Source organism: Rhinoderma darwinii, chromosome 4 (genome assembly GCF_050947455.1).
Source record: "Rhinoderma darwinii isolate aRhiDar2 chromosome 4, aRhiDar2.hap1, whole genome shotgun sequence".
Lineage (NCBI taxonomy): Eukaryota > Metazoa > Chordata > Amphibia > Anura > Rhinodermatidae > Rhinoderma > Rhinoderma darwinii.
Genome location: NC_134690.1, coordinates 115,006,698 through 115,029,261, shown reverse-complemented (window position 1 = coordinate 115,029,261; position 22,564 = coordinate 115,006,698). Strand labels below are relative to the sequence as shown.

Here is a 22,564-nt window from a genome sequence, read left to right as displayed (position 1 = left end):
TGATTGGCTTAGATACAGGGCCCAGCAGACAGGATCACACAATCTGTGATCCTGTCTCATGGGCCCCCTAAGCCTGCTACATCGTAGGCTTAGGGGTTGTGCAGTTCCTAAACATTGATGGCCTATCCACAGGATAGGCCATCAATAGCTGATGTGTCTCCCGGGACCCGCAAATCAGCTGTTTTGAAGGGGCCGCAGCACTCGTACGAGAGCTGCTTCCCCTTCATTTCACTACTCGCCCACACTGTGAATCGCCGACACCGATTCACAGTGTGACCGGAATGAAGGGGAGCAGCTCTCGTACGAGTGCTGCGGCCCCTTCAAAACAGCTGATTGGCGGGTCCCGGGAGTCGGACCCCGCCAGTCAGGGCTAACCTTGCCTTCCTCTTCGGCCGCGGCGGGAGTTCTGTCGTCTCGCTGCTGTGTGCGGCGCATAGCGCTATGACGTCATGCGCTGCGCACAGCGCTTGACTTCAGGACCTCCGCTGCGATCCGGAACCAGGAAGGTAAGTAAAGTATGTTACTATAGTAACAGGGGCCCGCGGCCCGAGTTACTATAGTAACTTTTTATTGATGTGGTGCGGGGGGCCGTGGGCCCCCCTGGCTTCGGGGCCCGGTCGCAATTGCGACCGCTGCGACCCCTATAGCTACGCCAGTGGGTATGACATCAGACACTAATGTCTGGTGTGCCCACAAGGCAGTTATTAGAGGCCTATTCCTTAAAATAGCTTCTACTGAAAAAAAATCCAGAACGGCTAAAATTGATAAATTACTGAAAAAAATTAAACTCTTGGAAAACAGAAGCAAATAAAGTACTTCCTCTACTACAGTATCGGAAAAAATTACTCCTCCAACTATATATGTACATGCAAAACACGTACGAATTTAATCTTAGAAAAGCAAAATGTAATCACTATTGGCAGGGTAATAGAGCCTCAAAACTATTAGCAAATAGAATTAAACCCAGAGATAAAATCTAGAATACCATACCTTCTGACCACCCTTTAAAAATATCTGAAACATTTTCAGAATATTACAAGGAAGGAAAGAAGTGTCTCAGAAATAAATTAAACTATTTGTTTAAACCCAATAAATCACCTGGACCAGATGGTCTAACAAATTAATATTACAAACAAACAACTTCTCTCCCCTTATTTACTAGAAGCCTATAATCAGATAATTCAATCAGGGAACATCGCACAAGAGATGCTTCATGCTATAATTATAACCCTCCCAAAATCGGGAAAATCCCTGGATTGTCCTCAAAATTTTTGTCCTATATCATTCCTCAACACAGACCTAAAAGTATACGCCAAGATTTTGGCCTCTCGACTGGTTAATATTTGACCTCTTTTAATAGAAAATGACCAAGTAGGATTTGTCAAAGGCCGACAGACTTCTGACGGCACAAGACGTTTTTCTAGATCTTGTTGAGATCGCCGTCTCTGCGCCTTTCCCTGGATGCGGAGAAGGCGTTCGACAGAGTCCATTGGGGCTACATTTAATCTGTTTTACAAAAATTTGGATTCAGTGGTGGGTAAATTTCAGCAGTTATGACATTATATTCTAATCCCAAAGCTTCAGTATATTCCACGGAATTCTTGTCTGGCTCATTTAAAATTACCAATGGGATTAGGCAGGATTGCCCAATGTCTCCACTAATTTTTGCTATGGTGATGGAGCCTGTCATGCCCATGGCCGCGGGCCGCCAGGTTTGCTTTCCTCCTGACAGCCGCAGCCATAGATCAGTGAGCGCTGGTCCCCGTCTCCTCCTCAGAAGACGCCAGCGCTCACATCCGCTTTGCTCTGCTGTGTACCGTAGGGTGCGCACACACGCTCGTGCCCGCTCTTAAAGGGCCAGCGCGCACACCTGAATTAAAGACAAAATTAGCCCATGAGCACCCTGGACTATAAGAAGGGCTCTGCCCCCTTCCTCATTGCCTGAGCATTGTTGTTGTTACCCTAATTTGTCTCTGGAAATGGTCTCATAAGTGTCTTCCAGTTCCCAATGTTTCCCGTTTCTGCTACCTGTAACCTGTATCCCGTGCTATCCTGGTCCAAGTGCCGTATTGAGTTGGAGTCGTGCTGCTCTGTGTATGATGCCTGTCCTGCTACACCACGCCTGGTGCCTGCCTGCTGCCTAGTCCCATCTGAGCCTGTCTTGCTACTTTCTGAAGCTACCACAGGTACACCTAAACAAACTATAAACTTTGACCTGTGTCCTGTTGGCCAGCTGCCATACCGTAAAGGCGGTACTGCCCAGTCGGTCCACGCACCCTACGTGACAGTACGCTCAGGCCATGGACCCCGCTGGTCAATCCAAGACCGTGATGATGTCACAAAAGATGCGGGCGGATATGCTAGACCTCCGGTCTCGACAGGACCATCTCCTCCAGGCATTGAACATTATTGCACATCGGCTGGATGTGCAAGCTGCCGTTCCTCCTACTACACCTCCTGGCAGTGCTGATCCCCGATTTTCTTTTCCGCTACCTCACTGTTATCATGGAGATGCGAAGACCTGTCGTGGATTTTTTTAACCAGTGCCAGATCCACTTTAACATGTATGCAAGGGCATTTTCGACTGATGGCGCAAGAGTTGCTTTCATCGTCTCTCTCCTCGCTGGCAGGGCCCTAGCATGGTCTGGGAGAGACAAGGAGTGACTTCCAGGGTTTCCTATGGACATTTCGCACAGTGTTTGAGGAGCCTGGACAAGTCTCGTTGGCAGCCGCCTCCTTGCTGAACCTATGCCAGGGAGACACTTCCGTGGGCGAATACGCCATCCAATTCCGCACCCTGGCGGGAGAATTGTTGTGGAACAATGAGGCCTTGGTGGCTACATTCTGGCAAGGACTGTCTCCTGAAATTAAGGACAAGCTTGCCGCCCGAGATCTGCCATCTATCCTGGATGACCTTATCCTTCTGGCCGCCCGGATTGATATAAAGATCCGAGAACGGTTCCAAAAGGCTCGCCGGGAGGGAGGACTCCCTAGCCCGGTTCCTACTTTGCAGCAACCTTTGCTCTCCTCATCAGCTGTTCCTCCAAAGGAATCTTTGAAGATGGACCATCTCCAGCTGTCTACTCTGGAGAGACAATGCAGACGCACTTCGGGACTCTGTCTGTATTGCGGCCTCGGATGCCATCTTGTGCGTCTGTGCCCCCCAAAAGCCCCAGAACCTAGGGTTGGTTGGAGAGACAACCCTGGGTGAAGAAGGTCTTTTTTCTAAATTGTCCATTCCCGTGACCATAATGTCCGGCGAAAAAATGCAGCGGGTCTCTGCTTATCTGGATCCGCAGCTAACTTCATTCGGAGAGACCTGGTGGATCTTCTCTAGTTGCCCACAACCCCTCTGGAGAAGCATCTGTGAATGGACTACATCTGCCAGACACAGTTGTAGCTGTGACCAAGCCGCTGAGGCTCCAAGTGGGAGCTCTCCATTCCGAGCTCCTCTCATTCTTTGTCCTGGCTAAGGCCGTCAACCCTGTGCTGCTGGGCCTGCCCTGGCTCCGACTACATGCCCCAGTCCTGGACTGGAATTCTGGAGAGGTTCTCCAGTGGGGTTCCGAGTGTCTCAACCACTGCCTGGTATAGATTCATTCGGCTCAGCCTCCACTGCCTCGGTCCTTGGCAGGATTGCCTTGTCATTATTCTGCATTCTCGGATGTCTTCAGCAGGAAAGAGGTGGAGATGCTGCCCCCACACCGGGCGTATGACAGTCCTATCGAGCTGGTTTCTGGTGCATCCCTTCCCCGTGATAGGGTATATCCTCTCTCCTTGCCAGAGACTCTGTCCATGTCCGCCTACGTTAAGGAGAACTTGGAGAGGGGTTTCATACGGAAGTCCTCCTCCTCGGCTGGAGCCGGGTTCTTCTTCGTCAAGAAAAAGGATGATTCTCTGCGTTCTTGCATCGACTACCGGGGTCTCAACCAGATCACGGTAAAAAATAGATATCCGTTGCCATTGATTTCTGAACTCTTTGATCGCATACGAGGAGCCAAAATTTTTCAAAGTTAGACCTACCGGGGGCTTATAACTTAATCTGGATTTGCCGGGGTGACGAATAGAAGATGCGATTTAAGACACGTGACAGACACTATGAATATCTAGTAATGCCCTTCGGCTTGTGTAATGCTCCTGCGGTCTTCCAAGAGTTTGTTAATGACATCTTCCGTGACCTGCTCTATGTCTGTGTTGTGGTCTATATTGATGACATCTTGATTTTTTCTCCAGATCCGATGACTCATCAGAGACATGTTCGTCAGGTTTTGCTGCCTTTAAGGGAGAATTGCCTGTATGCTAAGATGGGGAAGTGCGTGTTTGAGAAAAATGCTTTCCCCTTCCTGGGCTATATCATCTCGGATCAAGGCCTCAAGATGGATCCAGAGAAGGTAAAGGCCATGCTGGAATGACCACGCCCTCAAGGCCTGAGGTCCATATAGCTCTTCCTGGGATTCGCTAATTTTTACAGACAGTTCATTCCAAACTTCTCCTCACTGACATATCCTGTCTCTACCCTCACCAAGAAAGGCATGAACGCCAAGGTGTGGACTCAAGGCAGAATCCTGAAGCCTGAAGAGTGCCTTCATGTCATCCTCTATCCTCCATCATCCAGATGTATCTCAACAGTTTTCATTGGAGGTGGATGGCTCCTCTGTTGGTTCTGGTGCACTCCTGTTCCAGAGAGGGTCCAAGGGCAAGACATTGGTATGTGGCTATTACTCTAAACTCTTCTCTTCCGCAGAACGCAACTACTCGATTGGAGATCGGGAGTTATTGGGCATCAAATTGGCCCTAGAGGAGTGGAGACAGCTTTTAGAGGGCGCAGTTCATCCCATCTTGATATTCACGTACCACAAGAACCTCACCTATCTCCAGATGGCCCAACGACTGAATCCCCATCAGGCCAAGTGGTCGCTATTCTTTGCCCGGTTCCAGTTTGGGCTCCACTACCATCCGGCCGACAAGAATGTGAGGGCCGATGCCTTGTCCAGGTCGTTCGAGACAGAGGACACATGGAGTCTCCACAAAGTATTATTGACCTGTCTTGCATTGTCTCGGTCAACCTTCTGCAGGTTAGAGACATCCCTCCGGGGAGAACTTTTGTGCACCTGGCACACAGAGGGAGAAACTTCCACTGGGGACACAGCTACAGACTGGCAGGTCATGGGGGTGCCCGTAAAACCCAAGAACTGATTGCCCATCATTTTTGGTGGCCCACGCTGCCCAAAGACATCATGGACTTTGTTTCATCCTGCTCGGTGTGCACAGCTAACAAGGTTGCTCACACCAAACCTGCTGGCCTGCTCCTGCCGCAACCTGTGCCCGATGCTCCATGGCAGCATATAGCAATGGACTTTCTTACGGACCTGCCTCCCTCTGCGGGATGCAGTGCGGTCTGGGTGGTGGTAGACCGATTTTCGAAGAGGGCTCACTTCGTTCCGCTGACCGGTCTACCTTCTGCTTCTCGACTGGCCGCCCTCTTCATCCAACACATCTTCCGCCTGCACGGCTTGCCTCGGCATATCATGTCTGATCGGTGCGTTCAGTTCACCTCAAAGTTCTGGAGAGCCCTCTGTAAACTCCTTAATATAAAGTTGGACTTTTCCTCAGCTTACCATCCTCAGTAAGTCGAGGGGATCAACCAAATCATGTAGAACTACCTACGACACTTCATCTCCAAGCAGCATGATGACTGGGTGCAGCTTCTTCCTTGGGCCGAGTTCTCATATAATAATCATACTAGTGAGTCCACAAGAAATACACCGTTCTTCATAGTCTACGGCCAACACCCACAAATTCCTCTCCCGGTGTCAGTTATGTCCGAAGTGCCCGCAGCTGATTCCGCTTGAAGGGACTTCCTGCGGATCTGGCCGCAGACCCGATCCTCCATTCTGCTGGCGGTGGACCGCATGAAACGTAAGGCAGACACAAGGAGAAGAGAACCTCCCCAGTTTTCTCCAGGTACCAAGGTCTGGTTGTCCTGCAGAAATATCCAGCTGAGGGTGCCATCTTACAAGTTTGCTCCCAGGTTCCTCGAATCCTTCGAGATCTTGCAACAGATCAACCCAGTCTCCTACAAGCTTCGGCTGCCTCCTACGCTCAAGATCCCCAAGTCCTTCCATGGCTCCCTTCTCAAGCCTGTGGTCTTGATTCCAAGATTCCAAGATTTTTACTCCTGCAGTGGCTCCCAGCGGTTCATCAGATACTTTTGAGGTTAAGGAGATTCTGGACACCAAAAAAGTGGGCGGAAAACCTTTTATTTTGTGGATTGGAGGGGGTTTGGTCCTGAAGAGAGGTCCTGGGAGCCAGAAGAGAACCTCAATGCTCCTACACTCCTGAAGAAGTTTCTCTCTCACTCTGGTCCCAAGAGGAGGGGGCGTAAGCAAGGGGGTATTGTCATGGCCGCGGGCCGCCAGGTTTGCTTTCCTTCTGACGGCCGCAGCTATGGATCAGTGAGCGCTGGTCCCCATCTCCTCCTCAGGAGATACCAGCACTCACTCGCTCTGCTGTGTTCCGTAGGGTGCGCGAGCACGCTCGTGCCCACTCTTAAAGGGCCAGCGCGCTCCTGAATTAAAGACCAAATTAGCCCATGAGCACCCTGGACTATAAGAAGGGCTCTGCCCCTTCCTGCATTGCCTGAGCGTTGTTGTCGTTACCCTAGTTTGTCTCTGCAAATGGTTTCCTAAGTGTCTTCCAGTTCCCAATATTTCCCATTCCTGCTACCTGTAACCCTATCTGCTATCCTGGTCCAAGTGCCGTACTGAGTTGGAGTCGTGCTGCACTGTGTACCACGCCTGTCCTGCTACACCATGCCTGGTGCCTGCCTGCTGCCTAGTCCCATTCGAGCCTGTCTTGCTACTATCTGAATCTACCAGAGGTACACCTATACAAACTATAGACTTTGACCTGTGTCCTTTTGGCCAGCTGCCATACCGTTAAGGTGGTACGGCCCAGTGGGTCCACGCAGCCCACATGACAGAGCCATTCGCGGAGCACATATGATTTGCGCATTACATTTAGGGAACTAAAGTGGGCTCATCTGAACACTGCATATTATTATTTGCTGATGATGTTCTTATAGCAGTAACCAACCCATCGCAATTTCTACCTGCAGTTCTAAATATTATCGAAGGGTTTAGCGAAGCTTCTTATTATAAAATGAATGCTTCAAAATCCCAGATACTCAGTTTAGGACTGAAACAATCTGTAATAAATGTTTTGGCAAAACAATACGATTTTAAATGGGTAGATAAGTCTCTTCCTTATTTGGGCATTAATATGACTTTTCCTGCCTCTAAAACGTTTGACTTAAATTATGTGCCTCTTATCACCATTACACAAGACATTCATGGATTAAAACTACAGGGTATATCTTGGTTGGGGTAGAATTTCAGCTATGAAAATGTTTATTTTACCTAAGATACTCTGTGTTTCGCAGCATCCCAAGTTACCTTCCAAACACATGTATTAAAAAATTACAGTCTATTATCCAACAATTTATTTGGGATAAAAAGAAGCCCAGACTAAGAGCAAATGTCCTACACTTACCTTATTTTAGGGGTGGATTGAATGCCAATCTATATTGCAATACTATGGAGCTATAAGTTTAAATCAATTGAAACCCCTTTGGTCTCTATACTACACTAAATTGTGGGTGCATATTGAACCCCTAACCCTAGGTAAATATTCCATTAAAAATTACTTATAAGCCATATTATTCTTCCAAAATGAATTTCATCCCAATCTGTTTACCATCAAAGCGGTCACGCAAGTTTAGAAAGCTACTTTCATTAATATGAATCTATGCAATTTTTATTTATATGACACACATTTAGATATTTTTGGAAAATGCTCGAAATATTTTTTAAGCCTAGTATACCCGAGACTCTCTAGGAAATGTTGGAGATGCAAAATGGTAGAAGGATCATTTATCCACTTATGGTGGTATTGTCCCATTCATGCATGTTTATGGTCTCAAGTTTTCAAATTAATATCAAAACTTCAAAAAGAAACAAATCATCCTTCAACCGCCAATTGCCCTCCTAGGCCTGGATTTAGAGCATTTTTTAATTGAACAAAAAACGGTGTTTTGTGCAATACTACTGTCATGCCCATGGCCGCGGGCCGTCAGGCTCACTCACCTCCTGACTTTTATGTTTAATTAGCCCATAGCACCCTGGACTATAAGTAGGGACCAGCCCCTTCCTCCCAGACCTGAGCGTTGTTGTCGTACCTTAAGTTTGTCTATGCAAATGGTCTCCTAGTGTTTCCCAGTTCCCAGTGTTCCCTGCATCCTGTTACCTGTATCCCGTGCTATCCTGGTCAAGTACCCTGCTGAGCTGAAGTCGTGTTGTGCTGTATACCACGCCTGTCCTGCTTCACCACACCTGACTTCTACCTGCTGCCTAGTCCCAGCCGAGCCTACCTTGCTACTGTCTGAGCTGCCACAGGTACCTATACGAACTATAGACTGTAACCTGGCGGTACGGACCAGTGCGTCCACGTGAAAACTACTTTGACCTTTTACTTGTTCGACCTCTTTCTTGTGACCAAACCTATGTAAGCCAATTCTTACCAGTCAACACTTGTCCGCACTGTTATTGTTACTTACATAGTTAATACGGTTGAAAAATGACACGTCCATCAAGTTCAAACAAGGGATGGAAAAAGGGAAGGGAAAAATTTCTACACATTGACATAGGCGCTGATTTTTTTTCATTCTAGGAAATTATCTAAGCCTTTTTTAAAGCCATCTACTGTAGCTACTGTGACCAGCTCCTGTGGTAGGCTATTCCATAGATACACAGTTCTCACAGTAAAGATGGATTGTAGCCTCTGCAGGTTGAACCTTTTTTCTCCAGACGGAGGTAGGGTCCCCTTGTTTTTTGAGGGGGTTTTACATGGATTTCACAATATTTTTTGTATGTGCCATTCATATATTTATATAAGTTAATCATGTCCCCCTTAGTCGTCTCTTTTCAAGGCTAAATAGGTTTAATTATTTTAATCTTTCCTCATAACTTAGATTCTCCATGCCCCTTATTAGCATTGTTGCTCTTCTTTGCATTTTTTCCAACTCCATGGCATCCTTTCTATGAACTGGGGCCCAGAACTGAACTGCATATTCTAGATGAGGCCTCACTAATGCTTTGTAAAGTGGTAATATTACATCCCTGTCCCGCGAGTCCATTCCTCTTTTAATACACGACAATATCTTGCTGGCCTTAGAAGCAGCTGATTGTCATTGCATGCTGTTATTTAATCTATGAACTACAAGTACACCCAGATCCTTCTCAACAAGTGACTCTCCCAGTTTAGATTGCATATTGCAGATTGTTGGTACCCAGATGTATACCTTTACATTTATCTACATTAAACTTCATTTGCCAAGTGGATGCCCAAACACTTAGTGTGTCCAAATCAGCTTGCAATTTACTAACATCTTCTATAGACTGAACAATACTACATAGCTTGGTGTGATATGCAAAAATAGAAATAGTTCTATTAAACCCATCCTCTATATCAATAATACATAAGTTGAATAATAGTGGTCCCAGCACTGAACCCTGGGGTACACCACTTATAACCGGGGACCATTCAGAGTAGGAATCATTGACCACAACTCTCTGGATACGGTCCTTAAGCCAATTCTCAATCCAATTACAAACTATACTTTCTAAACCTATAGTCTTTAATTTACATATTAGACGTCTATGAGGGACAGTGTCAAATGCTTTTGCAAAGTCCAAAAACACTATATCCACAGCGGCCCCTCTGTCTAGGCTTCTGCTTACCTCTTCATAAAAAAAAATCAGGTTGTACTCCTCTTAGATACAATACTGAGACCAAGATATCTCCTAGGTTCCTATTTTCCTAACCTTATCCTTACCCTTATGTACCTGTCCATTGTCTTGTTATAATTGTTTAAACGATTCCTTACTTTAAGCATGCAGAGTATACCGGTGTGAGGTAACATAGAATGGAGCTTCTACTTCCATACTGTAAACTTTGGGCTGAAAGTAGCCATGGCAATGTCTATATGCCACACAGATCATCTTTAAAAACTAAATTTTTTTAATCTAAAAATGTGTCTTCACTCTCTAATGTTTATATAATGTACTGAACTTTTTTACGGCCGAGACACTAGTCACGGTCCTCTTCTGGAAGATCACTGTAATGTACAATTTTTCTTTTCCTATTTCTTTATGTTACAATGTTGTATTTGCTGCTGCTCTCTTTATACCAATGAAAATAAAAAAATATATAATTTAAAAAATAAAAATCAGGTTGGTTTGACAACTTCTGTCCTTAGTAAAACCGTACTGGCTGTCATATTACTTGTTGTAATATTGTAACGAATCTCTTTATCGTTTTGACGCAAAAATTATATTACATTTTTACCTTTTTCATTTCTTGAATATTGTACTTTCAAAATCTTTCAATAAAAATAGTGTTAAAAAAAAAAAGAAGGATTTTATTACCTTGAGAAAAATTATTTCATCCACAATTCCCACTGATCAGGAAACTTTTATCCTGAAAAAGAACACAAATAGGAACCAGCGTAGACTGTTTGCTAGTACAAATTGGTGTGTGAGTTGTCCGCTCCATTCTGTCATAGGATGCCTTAAATCTATTTGACAGGGTCGAGTGCAGATTCCTTTGGCAGGTATTGGAGAATTTGGATTTGGCAGAAATGTTATTAGTTGGACTAAGTTAATGTATATTTTTCTTAATATAATCCCATTTCTTTATATTTGTCTCCAGCAGCGATGCCTTAACTCCCTTCTTCTCTATAGACCCCAATTGTACGAGACAGGGTTGCCCTTTATCCCCAGCTCACTTTGCTCTAGCAGTAGATCCCCTTGCTCTACTCATTCGCACCAATCTTAACGTAACAGGTTTCTCCGTAGCCCAGCAGGAGTTTAAACTTAGCCGTCTTGCGGAAGACGTTTTGCTGGCCCTCAATAAACCCCTTACGTCTTTACCTAACCTATCATCAGTATTAAGTTTATTATCTTTAAATTCTTAAGAAATTATCAGAAGATCTGGATTCTTGGGTATGCACCCACTCTTTTTTGGTTAATGTTTTGGTCAATGTTGTTTGGAGTCAATGTTGTCAAGATGATTTCCCTTCCCAAAAATCTGTATCTTTCCAGGAGCCTACCAATACCCACTAAGTGGCTGGACTTGATACGGTTCCAGAAAAAAATAACTACTTTAATATGGTCAAACTGCAAATTCATTAAAGCTTCTCAATACTATAACAGATTAGGCGGTCTTTCCATTCCTAATCTTTCCAAATATTACAAAGCTGCCTAACTTGGTCAATTGGTGGAAATCAATGCTAGCTCTCATCCACCAGCTAGTTTCGACTAAAAACCTTCCTGTTATCTTCTTACTCTTTCTAAGCTTTGTGATACACAGGTACACTTCCTCCTCTCATTGGATAAATTACCCCTATTTGCTATTATTCTCTGCTACTCTGGAGATCTACTAGATTCAAGCTGAATATTCAATCAAAGCCTACTACTCTAAAATGTCTCATGGACAACCCGGCATTTACTCCCAGGCTGAATAAACAAGATTTCCAATGGTGGATACCACAGGGGCTCACGCAGTTACACATTTTTACCTCTGGAACTCAATTCCTAACACAACAACAATTCAAGGATAAATTCCAGCATCCACTACAGGAATCCATACACCTCGCTACTTCCTACAACAAGTCAATTACCTAGAGCTAACACATTTAGACTCCAATGTAGGATGTATCTTCTTAAAAAAGGCATGATTTACTCTAAGCCTAATATTCCACTACCAGACATAAAACTTCCCTTAAGGCTGGGTTCACACGACCTATTTTCAGACGTAAAGGAGGCGTATTATGCCTCGTTTTACGCCTGAAAATAGGGCTTCAATACGTCGGCAAACATCTGCCCATTCATTTGAATGGGTTTGCCGATGTACTGTGCAGACAACCTGTAATTTACGCGTCATCGTTTGACAGCTGTCAAACGACGACGCGTAAATGGACTGCCGCGGCAAAGAAGTGCAGGGCACTTCTTTGCCACGTAATTTGAGCTGTTCTTCATTGAACTCAATGAAGCACAGCTCAAGATTTACGAGCGTCTCAGACGGCTCGCAAAATGCGAGGAGGAGCATTTACGTGTGAAACATAGTGCAAAGTAAAAGCCAGGTAGAACAAAGGACCACAATAGATGTGACAATTACGCTCACCTTGAGTAGTGGACACCAATCATGGGCTAATTGATGATGATTTTCATGTGGGTGCGCTGGCCCTTTACGGCCGGGCACGAGAGTGCGCGCGCACCCTACGGGACACAGCGGCCCGATCCTCACAGATCCATGGCTGTGGCCGCCAGGGGGTGAGTAAACCTGACGGTCCGCAGCCATAGATGCTACAGTAAATAAGTACAGGGCCGTCGTCAGCACTCGGCGAACCGGGGCTAAGTTCTGGGTCCCACTACCCTTGGGGGGGCCCACACCACTGGGTGCTGACGGTGCTGTCATGGCTTCTCCAGGAGTGGAATCCCTGGCCAGATTCTTGCCGGTGATTCTGCTTCTAGAGGGAGCCCCTGTCTAGGAGGCAGCATAACTACTGCTGTAGCAGCCATAGCGGCTGCCACAGGGCTTGCGGCATGAGGGCGCCCGTGTCACCCACCATTCTCACAGTAAAGAAGGCTTGTCGCCTCAGGAGATTAAACCTTTTTTTATTCCAGACAGAGGGAGTGCCCCCTTGTCTTTTGTGAGGGTTTTACATGGAACAGGTTTTCACTATATTTCTTGCATGGGCCATTCATATATTTAAATAAGTAAATCATGTGCCCCCCTTAGTCGTCTCTTTTCGAGGCTAAATAGGTTTAATTCTTTTAATCTTTCCTCATAACTTAGATTCTCCATGCCCTTTATTAGCTTTGTTGCTCTTTTTTTTATTTTTTCCAACTCCAGGGCATCCTTTCTATGAACTGGGGCCCAGAACTGAACTGCATATTCTAGATGAGGACGCACTAATGCTTTGTAAAGTGGTAAAATTATATTCCGGTCCTGCGAGTCCATGCCTCTTTTAATACACGACAATATCTTGCTGGCCTTAGAAGCAGTTGACTAACATTGCATGCTGTTATTTAGTTTATGATCTACATGTACACCTAGATCCTTCTCAACAAGTGACTATCCCAGTATAGCTCCCCCTAGGACATATGATGCATGCAGATTGTTGGTACCCAGATGCATAACTTTACATTTATCTACGTTAAACCTCATTTGCCAAGTGGATTCCCAAACACTCAGTGTGTCCAAATCAGTGTGTAATTTATGAACATCTTCCATAGACTGAACATTACTACATAGGTTGGTGTCAGCTGCAAAAATAGAAACAGTGGTATTAATCCCATCCACTATATCATTCATAAATATGTTGAATAATAGTGGTCCCAACACGGAAGCCTGGGGTACACCACTTATAACCAGTGACCATTCAGAGTAGGAATTATTGACCACATCTCTCTGGCTACATCAGCTGCTCTTTCCTCTGTTGTATATACAGAGCTAAAGAACCCATTTAGTAACTCTGCCTTCTATTGATCCTGTCGTGGAAGTCAATAATTCAAAATATATTCGACTGAATTTTAGACGAGTGTTCCAAAAGACACTCACGGCAGGAACTTTATCCAGCATCCTAATCAGGAGATTTCATACCGACCGTTCAAAAGTTTGGGGTCACCCAGACAATTTTGTGTTTTCCATGAAAACTCACACTTATATTTATCAAATGAGTTGCAAAATGACTAGAAAATATAGTCAAGACATTGACAAGGTTAGAAATAATGATTTTTATTTCAAATAATAATTTTCTCCTTCAAACTTTGCTTTCGTCAAAGAATGCTCCATTTGCAGCAATTTCAGCATTGCAGACCTTTGGCATTCTAGCTGTTAATTTGCTGAGGTAATTGGGAGAAATTTCACCCCATGCTTCCAGAAGCCCCTCCCACAAGTTGGATTGGCTTGATGGGCACTTCTTGCGTACCATACAGTCAAGCTGCTCCCACAACAGCTCTATGGGGATGAGATCTGGTGACTGCGCTGGCCACTCCATTACAGATAGAATACCAGCTGCCTGCTTCTTCCCTAAATAGTTCTTGCATAATTTGGAGGTGTGCTTTGGGTCATTGTCCTGTTGTAGGATGAAATTGGCTCCAATCAAGCGCTGTCCACAGGGTATGGCATGGCGTTGTAAAATGGAGTGATAGCCTTCCTTATTCAAAATCCCTTTTACCTTGTACAAATCTCCCACTTTACCAGCACCAAAGCAACCCCAGACCATCACATTACCTCCACCATGCTTGGCAGATGGCGTCAGGCACTTTTCCAGCATCTTTTCATTTGTTCTGCGTCTCACAAATGTTCTTCTGTGTGATCCAAACACCTAAAACTTCGATTCGTCTGTCCATAAAAATGTTTTCCAATCTTGCTCTGTCCAATGTCTGTGTGCTTTTGCCCATATTAACCTTTTCCTTTTATTAGCCAGTCTCAGATATGGCTTTTTCTTTGCCACTCTGCCCTGAAGGCCAGCATCCCAGAGTCGCCTCTTCACTGTAGACGTTGACACTGGCGTTTTGCAGGTACTATTTAATGAAGCTGCCAGTTGAAGACCTCTATTTCTCAAACTAGAGACTCTAATGTACTTGTCTTGTTGCTCAGTTGTGCAGCGGGGCCTCCCACTTCTCTTTCTACTCTGGTTAGAGCCTGTTTGTGCTGTCCTCTGAAGGGAGTAATACACACCGTTGTAGGAACTCTTCAGTTTCTTGCCAATTTCTCGCATGGAATAGCCTTCATTTCTAAGAACAAGAATAGACTGTCGAGTTCCACATGAAAGCTCTCTTTTTCTAGCCATTTTGAGAGTTTAATAGACCCCACAAATGTAATACTCCAGATTCTCAACTAGCTCAAAGGAAGGTCAGTTTTATAGCTCCTCTAAACAGCAAAACTGTTTACAGCAGTGCTAACATAATTGCACAAGGGTTTTCAAGTGTTTTCTAATCATCCATTAGCCTTCTAACACAGTTAGCAAACACAATGTACCATTAGAACACTGGAGTGATGGTTGCTGGAAATGGGCCTCTATACACCTATGTAGATATTGCATTAAAAACCAGGCGTTTGCAGCTAGAATAGTCATTTAGCACATTAACAATGTATAGACTGTATTTCTGATTAATTTAATGTTATCTGCATTGAAAAAAACTGTGCTTTTCTTGCAAAAATAAGGAAATTTCGTAGTGACCCTAAACTTTTGAACGGTAGTGTATATCGAGAGAGGAGAAATAACACACAGACGCTGCTGGTATGCGCAAAATACTCCTCTGGGGGTTTAATGCCAAACTCAATTACAATAACATCATTCAAAAGGGGTGTAGGCTTGAGGTTAACCAATCAGAGGCAATGTGACAATATTTCTTATTCAGCCAGTAGCAGACCATAAGAATATTTCAAATACATAATTATAATTCTTCATTAAAATGCTGACATCAGGTAACAATTGGAGACAAGCATACAATGGGGTGGTGTTAACTGTTCTTTCCAATGAGGGAGTTTGTTGCGATAACGACATATAGTTGAATTTTATATCTGGGCGTTAAGCCAACCCGCTAGCCATGGATGTATGAAGCACACACGATAAACCGATAAACACATAAAGATAACACATTTCTTTGAGACTCGAGCAGAACTATGTAGAGGAAAGGTCTTTAAAATAATGGAGAATACATATTTTAGTAATTCGGCATCCTGCTTGATAATTCATAATGTTATTTAATACAGAGAATATAAGCAAATAAACCATCCTTCACAATCCCCTGTGACCAACTCCCCATTACCACTATTTAGGGGTCCTACATGTCAGACCTTGGCTTTTTTGTATTTATTTACTTGAAAAAAAAATTGGGATTTGTTTTACTATCTTTCTTTGGCCACCTGCCTTTCATTTTGTATTTTTGCTGATTTTATTGCTTTTTTACAGATTTTATTAAGCTCTTTGTAATTTACAAAGGCTAACACTGTACCCTCAGATTTGTATTTTTCAAATGACCTTTTTTGTCATATATTGTCCTTTTTACAGAAGGTGTAAGCCATGTGGGGTTTAATTTTAGTCATTTATACTTGTTACCTATAGGAATACATTTTGCAGTATAATTATACAAAGTAGATTTTAAGATTTCCGATTTATCTTGAAAATGTGAGAAATTGCTGCTAAATTTATAAGCCTTGTAACGTCCTAGAAAAATAAAAGGATGTTCAAAAAATGATGCAAACATAGACATATGGGAAATGTTAACTAGTCACTATTTTGTGTGATATAACTATCTGTCTTACAAGCAGATACATTTGAATTTTGAAAAATGCTTAATTTTGCAAATTTTCTCTAAATTTTGGTGTTTTTCACAAAAAAGATTTCATTTATCGACCAAATTTTTTCACTAATATAAAGTACAATATGTCACGAGAAAACAATATCAGAATCGCTTGGATAGGTAAAAGCATTCCAGAGTTATTACCACATAAAGTGACACATGTCAGATTTAAAAAATGAGGCTGTGTCATTTGGTCCAAAAGTGGCTGCGTCCTTAAGGGGTTAAAGGTGCACTTGGTTTTACATCACTATAGAATAATTTCTGTGTAATGTAATTCTTAACAATACTAGACAGGGTCTTCTGGAAAGGAAGGGGTGTACTACTTGTCTCACAATTATTCTCAGAAGGTCAAAGTGTTATATTTGATTCCATTCAGAATAGATATGATGTAGGTGACTGATATCTTTTTAGCTATTACCAACTATATCAAGATAACTCCATTTATATATTGAATTCACACCAATGTATAGATTTTCTTACCCACTCAATGGTTAGGTAAAAGTCACTCATGTATTTGTAAGTTTATTATTAAGGGGTTAGCAGAAAATATATGTTTTAATAGCCAACAAAGATGGGCAAACCAATGGGATTATATAGTAAAAAAAAACAATCTTTAAATTCGAATCATACACTAATACAATATAATATTGTTCATAGGTTCTATTATTGTCCTTCTTCTTTACAAAAAATTAAGAGATAGCGCTAGCTGCCCCTGCTGCCTGTATCCCCAGGCAGACTTTATTCATATTATCTGCAATTGTTCTGATATTTAGGTATACTGGTGTAAAGTGCTCAAATTCATTGGAAAAAGCTCCAAGTCAAATTACCTTTTATACTATTATGTGTCGAATTAAATAATATTCAGGATTGTACAGAGGAATCTAACATTTTTATTTCAAAATTACTTTTTCTGGCCAAATTGCTAAATACTAGAGTCTGGTGCTTAAACGAATCTCCCTCATTATTTGGAAGGAAAACTATGATAAACAGAGTAAAGGAATACTAAAAGGATATGGTAGGAAAATTAGGAACAAATAGTTTACTGGAATAGTATTTGGAAAAATTAATAGTAATTTGAAAGCATAGAGAATGGAAGGGAAGGGTAGAGGGAGGGAAAAAATGTAAATAATTTTTTGGTTGTAATTTATTTTATTTTTCTCAGACCGGGTACGGGCTATGGTCGGGGGATATTATAAATAATATTATTGCTTATGTAAATGGAATTTGTATTGATTAATCCCTTCCCGACATTTGACAAATCCATTCGACATAGCCAGGTAGGGGAAGTATGGAACGGGCTCACGGAGTGAACCCGCTACATATGATGCGGGTGTTGGCTATATGTTACAGCCGACACTTCACAGTAACGTGCGGGATTGCGGTTGAGTGCGATCCCGCTCGTTTCACCCGTTAAATGCCGCTGTCAATAGCGACAGCGGCATTTAAATAGTTAGAAAGAGGGGTCGACCCCCTCTAGCAGCTGATTGGGCCCCCCGCAATGCAATCGCAGGGTGGCGATGATTGCTATGGCAGCCTGGGTGCATAATGAAGGCCCCCAGGTCCGCCATCTTTGTGCTCCTATTAAGCCTTAATAGAAGCCTGTCAGAAAGACGATATACTGCAATACATTAGTATTACAGTATATAGTGTAAGCGATCCAACAATTGCTGGTTGAAGTCCCCTAGGGAGACTAATTAAAAAAGTAAACATTCGTAAAACAAAGTTTTTTTTTTATCTAAAAAAATATTAAAAGTTAGAAAAAAAAACCTTTTCTCATTTTCCCCCTAGAGCATTGTAAAAAAAAATAATAAATAGACATAATTGGTGTCGTCGCATCCGTAAAAGTCTGAACTATTACAATATATCATTGTTTAACCCGCGAGGTGTACGTCGTAAAACGCGTAAAAAAAAAAATTATGGAAACGCCAGAATCGCTATTTTTTGGGTCACCTCATCTCCCACAAAAAATGGAATGAAAAGTGATCAGAACCTCACATGTACCCCAAAATGGTATCATTAAAAACTGCAGCTTATCTTGCATAAAATAAGCCCTCATATCACTTAATCGACGGAAAAATAAAAAAGTTATGGCTCTCGGAATTTGGCAACACAAAATAAATTAAATGTTTTACACTTCGTTTTTTACTTGTAAAAGTAGTAAAATATAGAAAAAAACCTCTATATATTTGGTATCGCCGTAATCGTATTGACCCACAGAATAAAGCTAACATGTTGTTTTAATTGCACAGTGAATTCCGTAAAAACGTAGCGCAAAAAACAATGGAGGAATCGTTTTTTTTTTCATTTTCTACCCCACAAATATTTTTTTTTCCCATTTCCCAGTACATTATAGGGCATAATAAGTGGTGCTCCAAAAACTACAACTTGGCCCGCAAAAATCAAGCCCTCATAAGACTATATAGATGGAAAAATAAAAAAATTATGGCATTTGGAATGTGGGGAGGAAAAAATGAAATTGAAAATCTGAAAAATTGCTGTGGGGGGAAGGGGTTAAAAGATTAATAAAAGAAAAAAAGTCTGTGACAAAATGAAAAAAAAAAGACACTTCTGACTGTCCCACGTACAACATTCATGTATTTTGTGTCCTGGCCTCTAGGGGGCAATAATGGATTACAAAATGATGCAGTGAGTCATTTAATTGCAAGTTACACATAACTCTTCTAGTATCTCCATAGAAAAACTCCAGATCAAGTACTACACAATGTAGAACCTGGACCCTTTTCACTAGAATGAAAACAGTGTCAGGCTGGCCTGTGTGCACCAGAAACATTCATCATTTTATACTCCCCTCTTCTATCATCTGCTGCGTTTTATTTCTAAAAAATGGAACAGATTAGAACTAAGGGGATACAATAGTGACCCTGCGGACCCAATCTATCTTATCATGTTGCGGAACCACACATACCCTAATTTGTCTCTTCCTCCACTGTCATCCAATTTTACCATCATATTCTCACATTAAATATTTTCAACATTCAACAGTGGATGTGCCACCATTAAAGATGAAAAAAAAAAGTAAATTGGGGTATGTTCACACTGAGTTTTTTTGGCGCTGTTTTTGATGCGGAAACCACGTCAGAAACTGCGCCAAAAAGCATCCGAAAATGTCTCTAATTGATTTCAATGGGAGGCGGAGGCGTTTTTTTTCTTCCGGTGAGCGAAAAAAACGCATGCGGGAAAAAGAAGCGTCATGACCTTTCTTCAGGCGTTTCCGTCTCTGAACTCCCATTGACATCAATGAGAGGCAGAGAAAGCGGTTTTCGCTGCGTTTTTTGCCCACAGTGCTCAATGGCTGCGACCGAAAATGCCACAAAAAACGCGGCAAATAGAGTTAAAGCAGGTCAAAATCTGCCTCAAAATCTCTAAAGGAATCTTGAGGCAGATTTTTCTGCCTTCAAAAATACTCTGTGTGAACAAGGCCCTATGGTAACATTCCACTTGCATCCAACACGATTCATTAATCATACCATGGAAAAGCAGGATGATCTGAACAAGTGTTTACATTTATTGCAGTAGGCAAATAAACCTATGATAGCAAGGTCATCATAATGTCACTGACAGGATATAGCTCTCGCACAAGGAGCCTCACAGGAAGTATCACAAGGCCTAGGACCACTCAGAAAGCATTAGTAGTCACACAGATTAATTACCTGATTACTGCTGAACTTCAGAAAATTGTAAAATGTGGCGTTGCATGCTCAAAAAAACAATAAAAACAGATGTAAAGAGTTAAATTGTTGGTCATTAGGCAGAACTGAGTCTTGTAAGTGCATTTATCTCTCCTGTATAAAGAGTATCTCATGCGTGAACAACTGTTTGGTTTACAGATTAGCGTTCGATGGATCCCAATCAACACATCCTGCTCCGGCTTCATTGAATGTTAGACAAAAAGACTTCATTCTCATTAATTATAAGCAATAACAACAATGCTTCATAACCGGGTCGGAAACTTCATCTATGTTAGAGCACTGTACGTGGCTGGCTTCAAAGAGATGAATGACATAAGCGCCTACATTATTATCTAAACAAAGAGTCAATAAATCCCAGTAAAGTAAGTCTTCAATAACTGTGGGAGTAGAGAAATCTGCATTGTGGAGAGGAATTCAGCTGGGGTAGAGTCACCAGGGCAGTAACACATTGATCCAAACATGGACTACTGTGGAACTATAAGGAAAAAAAGATATTGGGCCGGATTTACTAATATTGTCTAAAGGCAGTCAGAAAATGCGCCAAATTTATGAAAGTGGTGCATGCTGTATGATAAATTTGGCGCATTTTGTTGGACATACTAGACACTTTTCTCTTCCTTATACCACCTATCAGACTCAGATATTTGTGCCAACATTTTGGCGCATGGTGTTGCATTTTAAACCACGCCCTTTCTGCTATACCACGCCCTTTACCTGGTAAGCCAAACCCCTTATTTGAGCGTGTCAAAAAAACATTTAAAACAGTTAATAAATGAGGCACACAGCATGTTTGCCAGAATTCTGGATCAATTTGAGCCAGAATTCTGGCGCATTTTGAATAGTAAATCTGCCCCACTATCTACATCAGAGGTAAGCAACCTTAATGAGCCAAAGATCTACTGTAGTACAGAACATTCTAAAGATCTACCGTGGTAATACAGAACATTCTAAAGATCGACTGTAACAATACAGAACATTCTAAAGATCTACCATAATAATACAGAGCATTCTAAAGATCTACCATAATAATACAGAACATTCTAAAGATCTAGCGTAATTATACAGAACATTCTAAATATCTAGCATAATAATACAGAACATTCCAAAAATCTACCGTAATAATACAGAACATTCCAAAGATCTACTGTAATAATACAGAACATTTTAAAGATCTAGCGTAATAATAAAGAACATTCCAAAGATCTACTGTAATAATACAGAACATTCTAAAGATCTACCGTAATAATACAGAACATTTTAAAGATCTAGCGTAATAATACAGAACATTCTAAATATCTAGCGTAATAATACAGAACATTCCAAAGATCTACCGTAATAATATAGAACATTCCAAAGATCTACTGTAATAATACAGAACATTCTAAAGATCTACCATAATAATACAGAGCATTCTAAAGATCTACCATAATAATACAGAACATTCTAAAGATCTACCGTAATAATACAGAACATTCCAAAGATCTACTGTAATAATACAGAACATTCTAAAGATCTAGCGTAATAATACAGAACATTCTAAATATCTAGCGTAATAATACCCTCCAAAATACGAGACAGCACTCCGATATTTGTGAAAAATAGGATCACTTTAATGCGACGTTTCAGCCCTGCTCCATGGGGCCTTTCTCAAGCAGTACATTTCAGTGAACAGTGCACATTTAAATACATGATTTGTCAAAGAGCATGATTAAACAATAAAAATACAATAAACACAGTATTGTACAGTTCTCTGTTTCCAGCAAAGATTTACAATAAAGATAATAGCAGTGCATTTCCATGTGATTCCAGTAATCGTTGTGTATCATAGTTATTATGTGGGCATAACACCCATAATGTGTAAAAAGATCTAAATAAGATCTAATTGAATAAGTGGCTATTCATAAAGTGCAGGTGCATAACATACAGATTTTTAAAAAAAATGCTTTAATCATTATTATTAAGCTCACCCTCTAACGGATCCCCTCACTTCATCCATGCTGTTTCGTTGTCTCAGTGACTTCCGGGAACAAGTTAACCACGTGACCAATCATAACATTCCAGCCTGAGTCATGACACGCACTCGTACATGGAACGCATCTCGCGCATGCTCAGATCAATGAATTACGTTTGTAATTGAATAACCCCTTGTGTCCCATTCAGGAACAACACATTGTGAGTCAAATTTATTGTTTAAAAAAAAAGAAATTTATACAGTGCTTTTACCCTCTGGGTTAGTTTAGAGGCTCAACAAGCGGTGGCAGTCCCCAATAGAAACGGAGACATTTCACCCTTGATGGCACATACCACAAAGCTCGATCCGTTATACACAGATCGTGCCTGTGTAGTTCCAAAAAGAGCCTCGATAACTTCCCAGAAATGGGGATTGGAAGCAGGACTCCTGTCCCATATCAGACTCAAACT

The 22,564-nt window shown here is 42.0% G+C and overlaps 1 protein-coding gene across 1 annotated transcript in view; it reads right to left on the bottom strand.

Moving 5' to 3' along the window:
- Window positions 1–22,287, bottom strand: part of RNF13 (ring finger protein 13) — a 200,688-nt gene extending 178,401 nt beyond the window's left edge. Inside the window, exon 1 of the mRNA XM_075861488.1 lies at window positions 22,111–22,287. The gene's annotated coding sequence lies outside the window, so the exon portion shown is untranslated. The remainder of the gene's footprint in view (window positions 1–22,110) is intronic.
- Between the last annotated feature and the right edge of the window lie 277 nt (window positions 22,288–22,564).